Raw genomic sequence first — 11,257 nt, 5'->3', positions numbered from 1 at the left:
GCATACCCGAGAGGCCTAGGAGTCCTCCAAAGTGTACTACTTCCTTTAAAATAAAGCCTCTAAGCGACTGAGAACTCATGGAGACAGCTGCCTGCCTCCCTTTCTGCACGGCTACTAGGGGCCTACGCTGGAGGCAACTTGTCACGTTGAGGTTCCCTCTAGCTCTAGAGCTTGGCAGGCGGACCAGAGCCGCGGCCATGGAAGCACCTGGTTTAGACAGAGCAGACTCATAACGTTCCCCGAAGCACTCTGACAGGGCTAACAGGCCTGTCGAGAGCAGGGAATGTCAGGTAGCTTCAAGGCAGCATGAACGCAGCCTTCCAAACGGGAAAGCAAGGCTACTTGCAGCAGGCCCCCGTTTCCGTGGGCGCACTCAGCAGACATCCCCGTGGTTTCTCACAAGCCCAAAGAGACACAGGTCACCCTGAGTTTCCTTCCCTGAATCAACTTCTCGAAGTAGGGTGTTCTGCGTCAAGCGAACTGCCTCAACCAAGGAACGCCGTAGCTGCTCCTCTGGGCCTGTGGCTATTCAAAGCCTGCAGTGCCACAGGAGGAAGGGCACGTACATGGCAGTAAGAACGCAAGCCGACTCTCTCTGGGAGGCACGGTGACTTCAGGCAGGAGGTCCTAGGTGGACTGCGAAGCCGAGGGTTTCTCTGAGTTCAGCTCAGCCTAGGGGAATGCGTAAGACTTCGACGCCATGTGGGACGTGCCAGAACGGTGTCCGTGAACGTGTGCGAGTGCTGAGGACCTCAAGCTGCTCCCAAGGGGAGTGCAGCGCCTTTCCCTACGCTGGGCATACACAGAGGGGCTCTAAAGGCCTACGGGCCTGGATGTTGCTTAGCAGACCCAGGTGGGCCTGGCGGTACTCAGTGTTCCTGCCGGGAACAGGGGGCCCGCGCCAGCCTCCTAGGTGTCCAGAAAACCCTGCTGCCGTTGAAGGTGCCCAGAGCCGAGGCCACCGCCTCATGGAAACTGCTGCACGCCTCCGCTTCTGCACCGCCACTCGGGGCCTTACTTCCAGGCCTGTGTTGGTGCTGGGCGTGCCGTTAGCGACACGGCATGGTAAGATGCTGACTTTCTCCTCGGGCAGAGTCACTTCAGGTACGAGGTCCTCGAAGTATTCGAAGCACAGTGTTTTCCCATGGCAGCTCACACAAGGGCCGTGACAAAGTCGGACTCACCCGAAATGCTGTCCTGAGGCTGTTCGAGGGCTCTGGAAATGTAGCGCTCCTCGAGGGACGTGCAGTGTGTAGCCCATCGGGCGGCACGCACAGAGGGCCTCCGGGGGTGGTGGTGGTGGTGGGGGTCAACCAATGGGCCTCGAAGTTGCTCAGCCGCCCCACAGGGGTCTGGAGGTACTCGGTGAACTTGGAGGGAAAGTGATGCATACCCGAGAGGCCTAGGAGTCCTCCAAAGTGTACTACTTCCTTTAAAATAAAGCCTCTAAGCGACTGAGAACTCATGGAGACAGCTGCCTGCCTCCCTTTCTGCACGGCTACTAGGGGCCTACGCTGGAGGCAACTTGTCACGTTGAGGTTCCCTCTAGCTCTAGAGCTTGGCAGGCGGACCAGAGCCGCGGCCATGGAAGCACCTGGTTTAGACAGAGCAGACTCATAACGTTCCCCGAAGCACTCTGACAGGGCTAACAGGCCTGTCGAGAGCAGGGAATGTCAGGTAGCTTCAAGGCAGCATGAACGCAGCCTTCCAAACGGGAAAGCAAGGCTACTTGCAGCAGGCCCCCGTTTCCGTGGGCGCACTCAGCAGACATCCCCGTGGTTTCTCACAAGCCCAAAGAGACACAGGTCACCCTGAGTTTCCTTCCCTGAATCAACTTCTCGAAGTAGGGTTTTCTGCGTCAAGCGAACTGCCTCAACCAAGGAACGCCGTAGCTGCTCCTCTGGGCCTGTGGCTATTCAAAGCCTGCAGTGCCACAGGAGGAAGGGCACGTACATGGCAGTAAGAACGCAAGCCGACTCTCTCTGGGAGGCACGGTGACTTCAGGCAGGAGGTCCTAGGTGGACTGCGAAGCCGAGGGTTTCTCTGAGTTCAGCTCAGCCTAGGGTAATGCGTAAGACTTCGACGCCATGTGGGACGTGCCAGAACGGTGTCCGTGAACGTGTGCGAGTGCTGAGGACCTCAAGCTGCTCCCAAGGGTAGTGCAACACCTTTCCCTACGCTGGGCATACACAGAGGGGCTCTAAATGGCTACGGGCCTGGATGTTGCTTAGCAGACCCAGGTGGGCCTGGCGGTACTCAGTGTTCCTGCCGGGAACAGGGGGCCCGCGCCAGCCTCCTAGGTGTCCAGAAAACCCTGCTGCCGATGAAGGTGCCCAGAGCCGAGGCCACCGCCTCATGGAAACTGCTGCACGCCTCCGCTTCTGCACCACCACTCGGGGCCTTACTTCCAGCCCTGTGTTGGTGCTGGGCGTGCCGTTAGCGACACGGCATGGTAAGATGCTGACTTTCTCCTCGGGCAGAGTGACTTCAGGTACGAGGTCCTCGAAGTATTCGAAGCACAGTGTTTTCCCATGGCAGCTCACACAAGGGCCGTGACAAAGTCGGACTCACCCGAAATGCTGTCCTGAGGCTGTTCGAGGGCTCTGGAAATGTAGCGCTCCTCGAGGGACGTCCAGTGTGTAGCCCATCGCGCGGCACGCACAGAGGGCCTCCGTGGGGGGGGGGCGGGTCAACCAATGGGCCTCGAAGTTGCTCAGCCGCCCCACAGGGGTCTGGAGGTACTCGGTGAACTTGGAGGGAAAGTGATGCATACCCGAGAGGCCTAGGAGTCCTCCAAAGTGTACTACTTCCTTTAAAATAAAGCCTCTAAGCGACTGAGAACTCATGGAGACAGCTGCCTGCCTCCCTTTCTGCACGGCTACTAGGGGCCTACGCTGGAGGCAACTTGTCACGTTGAGGTTCCCTCTAGCTCTAGAGCTTGGCAGGCGGACCAGAGCCGCGGCCATGGAAGCACCTGGTTTAGACAGAGCAGACTCATAACGTTCCCCGAAGCACTCTGACAGGGCTAACAGGCCTGTCGAGAGCAGGGAATGTCAGGTAGCTTCAAGGCAGCATGAACGCAGCCTTCCAAACGGGAAAGCAAGGCTACTTGCAGCAGGCCCCCGTTTCCGTGGGCGCACTCAGCAGACATCCCCGTGGTTTCTCACAAGCCCAAAGAGACACAGGTCACCCTGAGTTTCCTTCCCTGAATCAACTTCTCGAAGTAGGGTGTTCTGCGTCAAGCGAACTGCCTCAACCAAGGAACGCCGTAGCTGCTCCTCTGGGCCTGTGGCTATTCAAAGCCTGCAGTGCCACAGGAGGAAGGGCACGTACATGGCAGTAAGAACGCAAGCCGACTCTCTCTGGGAGGCACGGTGACTTCAGGCAGGAGGTCCTAGGTGGACTGCGAAGCCGAGGGTTTCTCTGAGTTCAGCTCAGCCTAGGGGAATGCGTAAGACTTCGACGCCATGTGGGACGTGCCAGAACGGTGTCCGTGAACGTGTGCGAGTGCTGAGGACCTCAAGCTGCTCCCAAGGGGAGTGCAGCGCCTTTCCCTACGCTGGGCATACACAGAGGGGCTCTAAAGGGCTACGGGCCTGGATGTTGCTTAGCAGACCCAGGTGGGCCTGGCGGTACTCAGTGTTCCTGCCGGGAACAGGGGGCCCGCGCCAGCCTCCTAGGTGTCCAGAAAACCCTGCTGCCGTTGAAGGTGCCCAGAGCCGAGGCCACCGCCTCATGGAAACTGCTGCACGCCTCCGCTTCTGCACCGCCACTCGGGGCCTTACTTCCAGGCCTGTGTTGGTGCTGGGCGTGCCGTTAGCGACACGGCATGGTAAGATGCTGACTTTCTCCTCGGGCAGAGTCACTTCAGGTACGAGGTCCTCGAAGTATTCGAAGCACAGTGTTTTCCCATGGCAGCTCACACAAGGGCCGTGACAAAGTCGGACTCACCCGAAATGCTGTCCTGAGGCTGTTCGAGGGCTCTGGAAATGTAGCGCTCCTCGAGGGACGTCCAGTGTGTAGCCCATCGCGCGGCACGCAAAGAGGGCCTCCGGGGGTGGTGGTGGTGGGGGGTCAACCAATGGGCGTCGAAGTTGCTCAGCCGCCCCACAGGGGTCTGGAGGTACTCGGTGAACTTGGAGGGAAAGTGATGCATACCCGAGAGGCCTAGGAGTCCTCCAAAGTGTACTACTTCCTTTAAAATAAAGCCTCTAAGCGACTGAGAACTCATGGAGACAGCTGCCTGCCTCCCTTTCTGCACGGCTACTAGGGGCCTACGCTGGAGGCAACTTGTCACGTTGAGGTTCCCTCTGGCTCTAGAGCTTGGCAGGCGGACCAGAGCCGCGGCCATGGAAGCACCTGGTTTAGACAGAGCAGACTCATAACGTTCCCCGAAGCACTCTGACAGGGCTAACAGGCCTGTCGAGAACAGGGAATGTCAGGTAGCTTCAAGGCAGCATGAACGCAGCCTTCCAAACGGGAAAGCAAGGCTACTTGCAGCAGGCCCCCGTTTCCGTGGGCGCACTCAGCAGACATCCCTGTGGTTTCTCACAAGCCCAAAGAGACACAGGTCACCCTGAGTTTCCTTCCCTGAATCAACTTCTCGAAGTAGGGTGTTCTGCGTCAAGCGAACTGCCTCAACGAAGGAACGCCGTAGCTGCTCCTCTGGGCCTGTGGCTATTCAAAGCCTGCAGTGCCACAGGAGGAAGGGCACGTACACGGCAGTAAGAACGCAAGCCGACTCTCTCTGGGAGGCACGGTGACTTCAGGCAGGAGGTCCTTGGTGGACTGCGAAGCCGAGGGTTTCTCTGAGTTCAGCTCAGCCTAGGGTAATGCGTAAGACTTCGACGTCATGTGGGACGTGCCAGAACGGTGTCCGAGAAAGTGTGCGAGTGCTGAGGACCTCAAGCTGCTCCCAAGGGGAGTGCAGCGCCTTTCCCTACGCTGGGCATACACAGAGGGGCTCTAAAGGGCTACGGGCCTGGATGTTGCTTAGCAGACCCAGGTGGGCCTGGCGGTACTCAGTGTTCCTGCCGGGAACAGGGGGCCCGCGCCAGCCTCCTAGGTGTCCAGAAAACCCTGCTGCCGTTGAAGGTGCCCAGAGCCGAGGCCACCGCCTCATGGAAACTGCTGCACGCCTCCGCTTCTGCACCGCCACTCGGGGCCTTACTTCCAGGCCTGTGTTGGTGCTGGGCGTGCCGTTAGCGACACGGCATGGTAAGATGCTGACTTTCTCCTCGGGCAGAGTCACTTCAGGTACGAGGTCCTCGAAGTATTCGAAGCACAGTGTTTTCCCATGGCAGCTCACACAAGGGCCGTGACAAAGTCGGACTCACCCGAAATGCTGTCCTGAGGCTGTTCGAGGGCTCTGGAAATGTAGCGCTCCTCGAGGGACGTCCAGTGTGTAGTCCATCGCGCGGCACGCACAGAGGGCCTCCGGGGGTGGTGGTGGGGGTGGGGGTCAACCAATGGGCCTCGAAGTTGCTCAGCCGCCCCACAGGGGTCTGGAGGTACTCGGTGAACTTGGAGGGAAAGTGATGCATACCCGAGAGGCCTAGGAGTCCTCCAAAGTGTACTACTTCCTTTAAAATAAAGCCTCTAAGCGACTGAGAACTCATGGAGACAGCTGCCTGCCTCCCTTTCTGCACGGCTACTAGGGGCCTACGCTGGAGGCAACTTGTCACGTTGAGGTTCCCTCTAGCTCTAGAGCTTGGCAGGCGGACCAGAGCCGCGGCCATGGAAGCACCTGGTTTAGACAGAGCAGACTCATAACGTTCCCCGAAGCACTCTGACAGGGCTAACAGGCCTGTCGAGAGCAGGGAATGTCAGGTAGCTTCAAGGCAGCATGAACGCAGCCTTCCAAACGGGAAAGCAAGGCTACTTGCAGCAGGCCCCCGTTTCCATGGGCACACTCAGCAGACATCCCCGTGGTTTCTCACAAGCCCAAAGAGACACAGGTCACCCTGAGTTTCCTTCCCTGAATCAACTTCTCGAAGTAGGGTGTTCTGCGTCAAGCGAACTGCCTCAACCAAGGAACGCCGTAGCTGCTCCTCTGGGCCTGTGGCTATTCAAAGCCTGCAGTGCCACAGGAGGAAGGGCACGTACATGGCAGTAAGAACGCAAGCCGACTCTCTCTGGGAGGCACGGTGACTTCAGGCAGGAGGTCCTAGGTGGACTGCGAAGCCGAGGGTTTCTCTGAGTTCAACTCAGCCTAGGGTAATGCGTAAGACTTCGACGCCATGTGGGACGTGCCAGAACGGTGTCCGTGAACGTGTGCGAGTGCTGAGGACCTCAAGCTGCTCCCAAGGGGAGTGCAGCGCCTTTCCCTACGCTGGGCATACACAGAGGGGCTCTAAAGGGCTACGGGCCTGGATGTTGCTTAGCAGACCCAGGTGGGCCTGGCGGTACTCAGTGTTCCTGCCGGGAACAGGGGGCCCGCGCCAGCCTCCTAGGTGTCCAGAAAACCCTGCTGCCGTTGAAGGTGCCCAGAGCCGAGGCCACCGGCTCATGGAAACTGCTACACGCCTCCGCTTCTGCACCGCCACTCGGGGCCTTACTTCCAGGCCTGTGTTGGTGCTGGGCGTGCCGTTAGCGACACGGCATGGTAAGATGCTGACTTTCTCCTCGGGCAGAGTCACTTCAGGTACGAGGTCCTCGAAGTATTCGAAGCACAGTGTTTTCCCATGGCAGCTCACACAAGGGCCGTGACAAAGTCGGACTCACCCGAAATGCTGTCCTGAGGCTGTTCGAGGGCTCTGGAAATGTAGCGCTCCTCGAGGGACGTCCAGTGTGTAGCCCATCGCGCGGCCCGCAAACAGGGCCTCCGGGGGTGGTGGTGGTGGTGGGGGTCAACCAATGGGCCTCGAAGTTTCTCAGCCGCCCCACAGGGGTCTGGAGGTACTCGGTGAACTTGGAGGGAAAGTGATGCATACCCGAGAGGCCTAGGAGTCCTCCAAAGTGTACTACTTCCTTTAAAATAAAGCCTGTAAGCGACTGAGAACTCATGGAGACAGCTGCCTGCCTCCCTTTCTGCACGGCTACTAGGGGCCTACGCTGGAGGCAACTTGTCACGTTGAGGTTCCCTCTCGCTCTAGAGCTTGGCAAGCGGACCAGAGCTGCGGCCACGGAAGCACCTGGTTTAGACAGAGCAGACTCATAACGTTCCCCGAAGCACTCTGACAGGGCTAACAGGCCTGTCGAGAGCAGGGAATGTCAGGTAGCTTCAAGGCAGCATGAACGCAGCCTTCCAAACGGGAAAGCAAGGCTACTTGCAGCAGGCCCCCGTTTCCGTGGGCGCACTCAGCAGACATCCCCGTGGTTTCTCACAAGCCCAAAGAGACACAGGTCACCCTGAGTTTCCTTCCCTGAATCAACTTCTCGAAGTAGGGTGTTCTGCGTCGAGCGAACTGCCTCAACCAAGGAACGCCGTAGCTGCTCCTCTGGGCCTGTGGCTATTCAAAGCCTGCAGTGCCACAGGAGGAAGGGCACGTACATGGCAGTAAGAATGCAAGCCGACTCTCTCTGGGAGGCACGGTGACTTCAGGCAGGAGGTCCTAGGTGGACTGCGAAGCCGAGGGTTTCTCTGAGTTCAGCTCAGCCTAGGGGAATGCGTAAGACTTCGACGCCATGTGGGACGTGCCAGAACGGTGTCCGTGAACGTGTGCGAGTGCTGAGGACCTCAAGCTGCTCCCAAGGGGAGTGCAGCGCCTTTCCCTACGCTGGGCATACACAGAGGGGCTCTAAAGGGCTACGGGCCTGGATGTTGCTTAGCAGACCCAGGTGGGCCTGGCGGTACTCAGTGTTCCTGTCGGGAACAGGGGGCCCGCGCCAGCCTCCTAGGTGTCCAGAAAACCCTGCTGCCGTTGAAGGTGCCCAGAGCCGAGGCCACCGCCTCATGGAAACTGCTGCACGCCTCCGCTTCTGCACCGCCACTCGGGGCCTTACTTCCAGGCCTGTGTTGGTGCTGGGCGTGCCGTTAGCGACACGGCATGGTAAGATGCTGACTTTCTCCTCGGGCAGAGTCACTTCAGGTACGAGGTCCTCGAAGTATTCGAAGCACAGTGTTTTCCCATGGCAGCTCACACAAGGGCCGTGACAAAGTCGGACTCACCCAAAATGCTGTCCTGAGGCTGTTCGAGGGCTCTGGAAATGTAGCGCTCCTCGAGGGACGTCCAGTGTGTAGCCCATCGCGCGTCACGCACAGAGGGCCTCCGGGGGTGGTGGTGGTGGGGGGGGGGTCAACCAATGGGCCTCGAAGTTGCTCAGCCGCCCCACAGGGGTCTGGAGGTACTCGGTGAACTTGCAGGGAAAGTGATGCATACCCGAGAGGCCTAGGAGTCCTCCAAAGTGTACTACTTCCTTTAAAATAAAGCCTCTAAGCGACTGAGAACTCATGGAGACAGCTGCCTGCCTCCCTTTCTGCACGGCTACTAGGGGCCTACGCTGGAGGCAACTTGTCACGTTGAGGTTCCCTCTGGCTCTAGAGCTTGGCAGGCGGACCAGAGCCGCGGCCATGGAAGCACCTGGTTTAGACAGAGCAGACTCATAACGTTCCCCGAAGCACTCTGACAGGGCTAACAGGCCTGTCGAGAGCAGGGAATGTCAGGTAGCTTCAAGGCAGCATGAACGCAGCCTTCCAAATGGGAAAGCAAGGCTACTTGCAGCAGGCCCCCGTTTCCGTGGGCGCACTCAGCAGACATCCCCGTGGTTTCTCACAAGCCCAAAGAGACACAGGTCACCCTGAGTTTCCTTCCCTGAATCAACTTCTCGAAGTAGGGTGTTCTGCGTCAAGCGAACTGCCTCAACCAAGGAACGCCGTAGCTGCTCCTCTGGGCCTGTGGCTATTCAAAGCCTGCAGTGCCACAGGAGGAAGGGCACGTACGTGGCAGTAAAAACGCAAGCCGACTCTCTCTGGGAGGCACGGTGACTTCAGGCAGGAGGTCCTAGGTGGACTGCGAAGCCGAAGGTTTCTCTGAGTTCAGCTCATCCTAGGGGAATGCGTAAGACTTCGACGCCATGTGGGACGTGCCAGAACGGTGTCCGTGAACGTGTGCGAGTGCTGAGGACCTCAAGCTGCTCCCAAGGGGAGTGCAGCGCCTTTCCCTACGCTGGGCATACACAGAGGGGCTCTAAAGGGCTATGGGCCTGGATGTTGCTTAGCAGACCCAGGTGGGCCTGGCGGTACTCAGTGTTCCTGCCGGGAACAGGGGGCCCGCGCCAGCCTCCTAGGTGTCCAGAAAACCCTGCTGCCGTTGAAGGTGCCCAGAGCCGAGGCCACCGCCTCATGGAAACTGCTGCACGCCTCCGCTTCTGCACCGCCACTCGGGGCCTTACTTCCAGGCCTGTGTTGGTGCTGGGCGTGCCGTTAGCGACACGGCATGGTAAGATGCTGACTTTCTCCTCGGGCAGAGTGACTTCAGGTACGAGGTTCTCGAAGTATTCGAATCACAGTGTTTTCCCGTGGCAGCTCACACAAGGGCCGTGACAAAGTCGGACTCACCCGAAATGCTGTCCTGAGGCTGTTCGAGGGCTCCGGAAATGTAGCGCTCCTCGAGGGACGTCCAGTGTGTAGCCCATCGGGCGGCACGCACAGAGGGCCTCCGGGGGTGGTGGGGGGGTCAACCAATGGGCCTCGAAGTTGCTCAGCCGCCCCACAGGGGTCTGGAGGTCCTCGGTGAACTTGGAGGGAAAGTGATGCATACCCGAGGGGCCTAGGAGTCCTCCAAAGTGTACTACTTCCTTTAAAATAAAGCCTCTAAGCGACTGAGAACTCATGGAGACAGCTGCCTGCCTCCCTTTCTGCATGGCTACTAGGGGCCTACGCTGGAGGCAACTTGTCACGTTGAGGTTCCCTCTCGCTCTAGAGCTTGGCAAGCGGACCAGAGCCGCGGCCATGGAAGCACCTGGTTTAGACAGAGCAGACTCATAACCTTCCCTGAAGCACTCTGACAGGGCTAACAGGCCTGTCGAGAGCAGGAAATGTCAGGTCGCTTCAAGGCAGTATGAACGCAGCCTTCCAAACGGGAAAGCAAGGCTACTTGCAGCAGGCCCCCGTTTCCGTGGGCGCACTCAGCAGACATCCCCGTGGTTTCTCACAAGCCCAAAGAGACACAGGTCACCCTGAGTTTCCTTCCCTGAATCAACTTCTCGAAGTAGGGTGTTCTGCGTCGAGCGAACTGCCTCAACCAAGGAACGCCGTAGCTGCTCCTCTGGGCCTGTGGCTATACAAAGCCTGCAGTGCCACAGGAGGAAGGGCACGTACATGGCAGTAAGAACGCAAGCCGACTCTCTCTGGGAGGCACAGTGACTTCAGGCAGGAGGTCCTAGGTGGACTGCGAAGCCGAGGGTTTCTCTGAGTTCAGCTCAGCCTAGGGTAATGCGTAAGACTTCGACGCCATGTGGGACGTGCCAGAACGGTGTCCGTGAACGTGTGCGAGTGCTGAGGACCTCAAGCTGCTCCCAAGGGGAGTGCAGCGCCTTTCCCTCCGCTGGGCATACAAAGAGGGGCTCTAAAGGGCTACGGGCCTGGATGTTGCTTAGCAGACCCAGGTGGGCCTGGCGGTACTCAGTGTTCATGCCGGGAACAGGGGACCCGCGCCAGCCTCCTAGGTGTCCAGAAAACCCTGCTGCCGTTGAAGGTGCCCAGAGCCGAGGCCACCGCCTCATGGAAAATGCTGCACGCCTCCGCTTCTGCACCGCCACTCGGGGCCTTACTTCCAGGCCTGTGTTGGTGCTGGGCGTGCCGTTAGCGACACGGCATGGTAAGATGCTGACTTTCTCCTCGGGCAGAGTCACTTCAGGTACGAGGTCCTCGAAGTATTCGAAGCACAGTGTTTTCCCATGGCAGCTCACACAAGGGCCGTGACAAAGTCGGACTCACCCGAAATGCTGTCCTGAGGCTGTTCGAGGGCTCCGGAAATGTAGCGCTCCTCGAGGGACGTCCAGTGTGTAGCCCATCGCGCGGCACGCACAGAGGGCCTCCGGTGGTTGTGGTGGTGGTGGGGGGTCAAGCAATGGGCCTCGAAGTTGCTCAGCCGCCCCACAGGGGTCTGGAGGTACTCGGTGAACTTGGAGGGAAAGTGATGCATACCCGAGAGGCCTAGGAGTCCTCCAAAGTGTACTACTTCCTTCAAAATAAAGCCTCTAAGCGACTGAGAACTCATGGAGACAGCTGCCTACCTCCCTTTCTGCACGGCTACTAGGGGCCTACGCTGGAGGCAACTTGTCACGTTGAGGTTCCCTCTAGCTCTAGAGCTTG

Source organism: Globicephala melas, chromosome 10 (assembly GCF_963455315.2).
Source record: "Globicephala melas chromosome 10, mGloMel1.2, whole genome shotgun sequence".
NCBI classification, from domain to species: Eukaryota; Metazoa; Chordata; class Mammalia; order Artiodactyla; family Delphinidae; genus Globicephala; species Globicephala melas.
Note: the sequence above shows the minus strand (reverse complement) of the source record.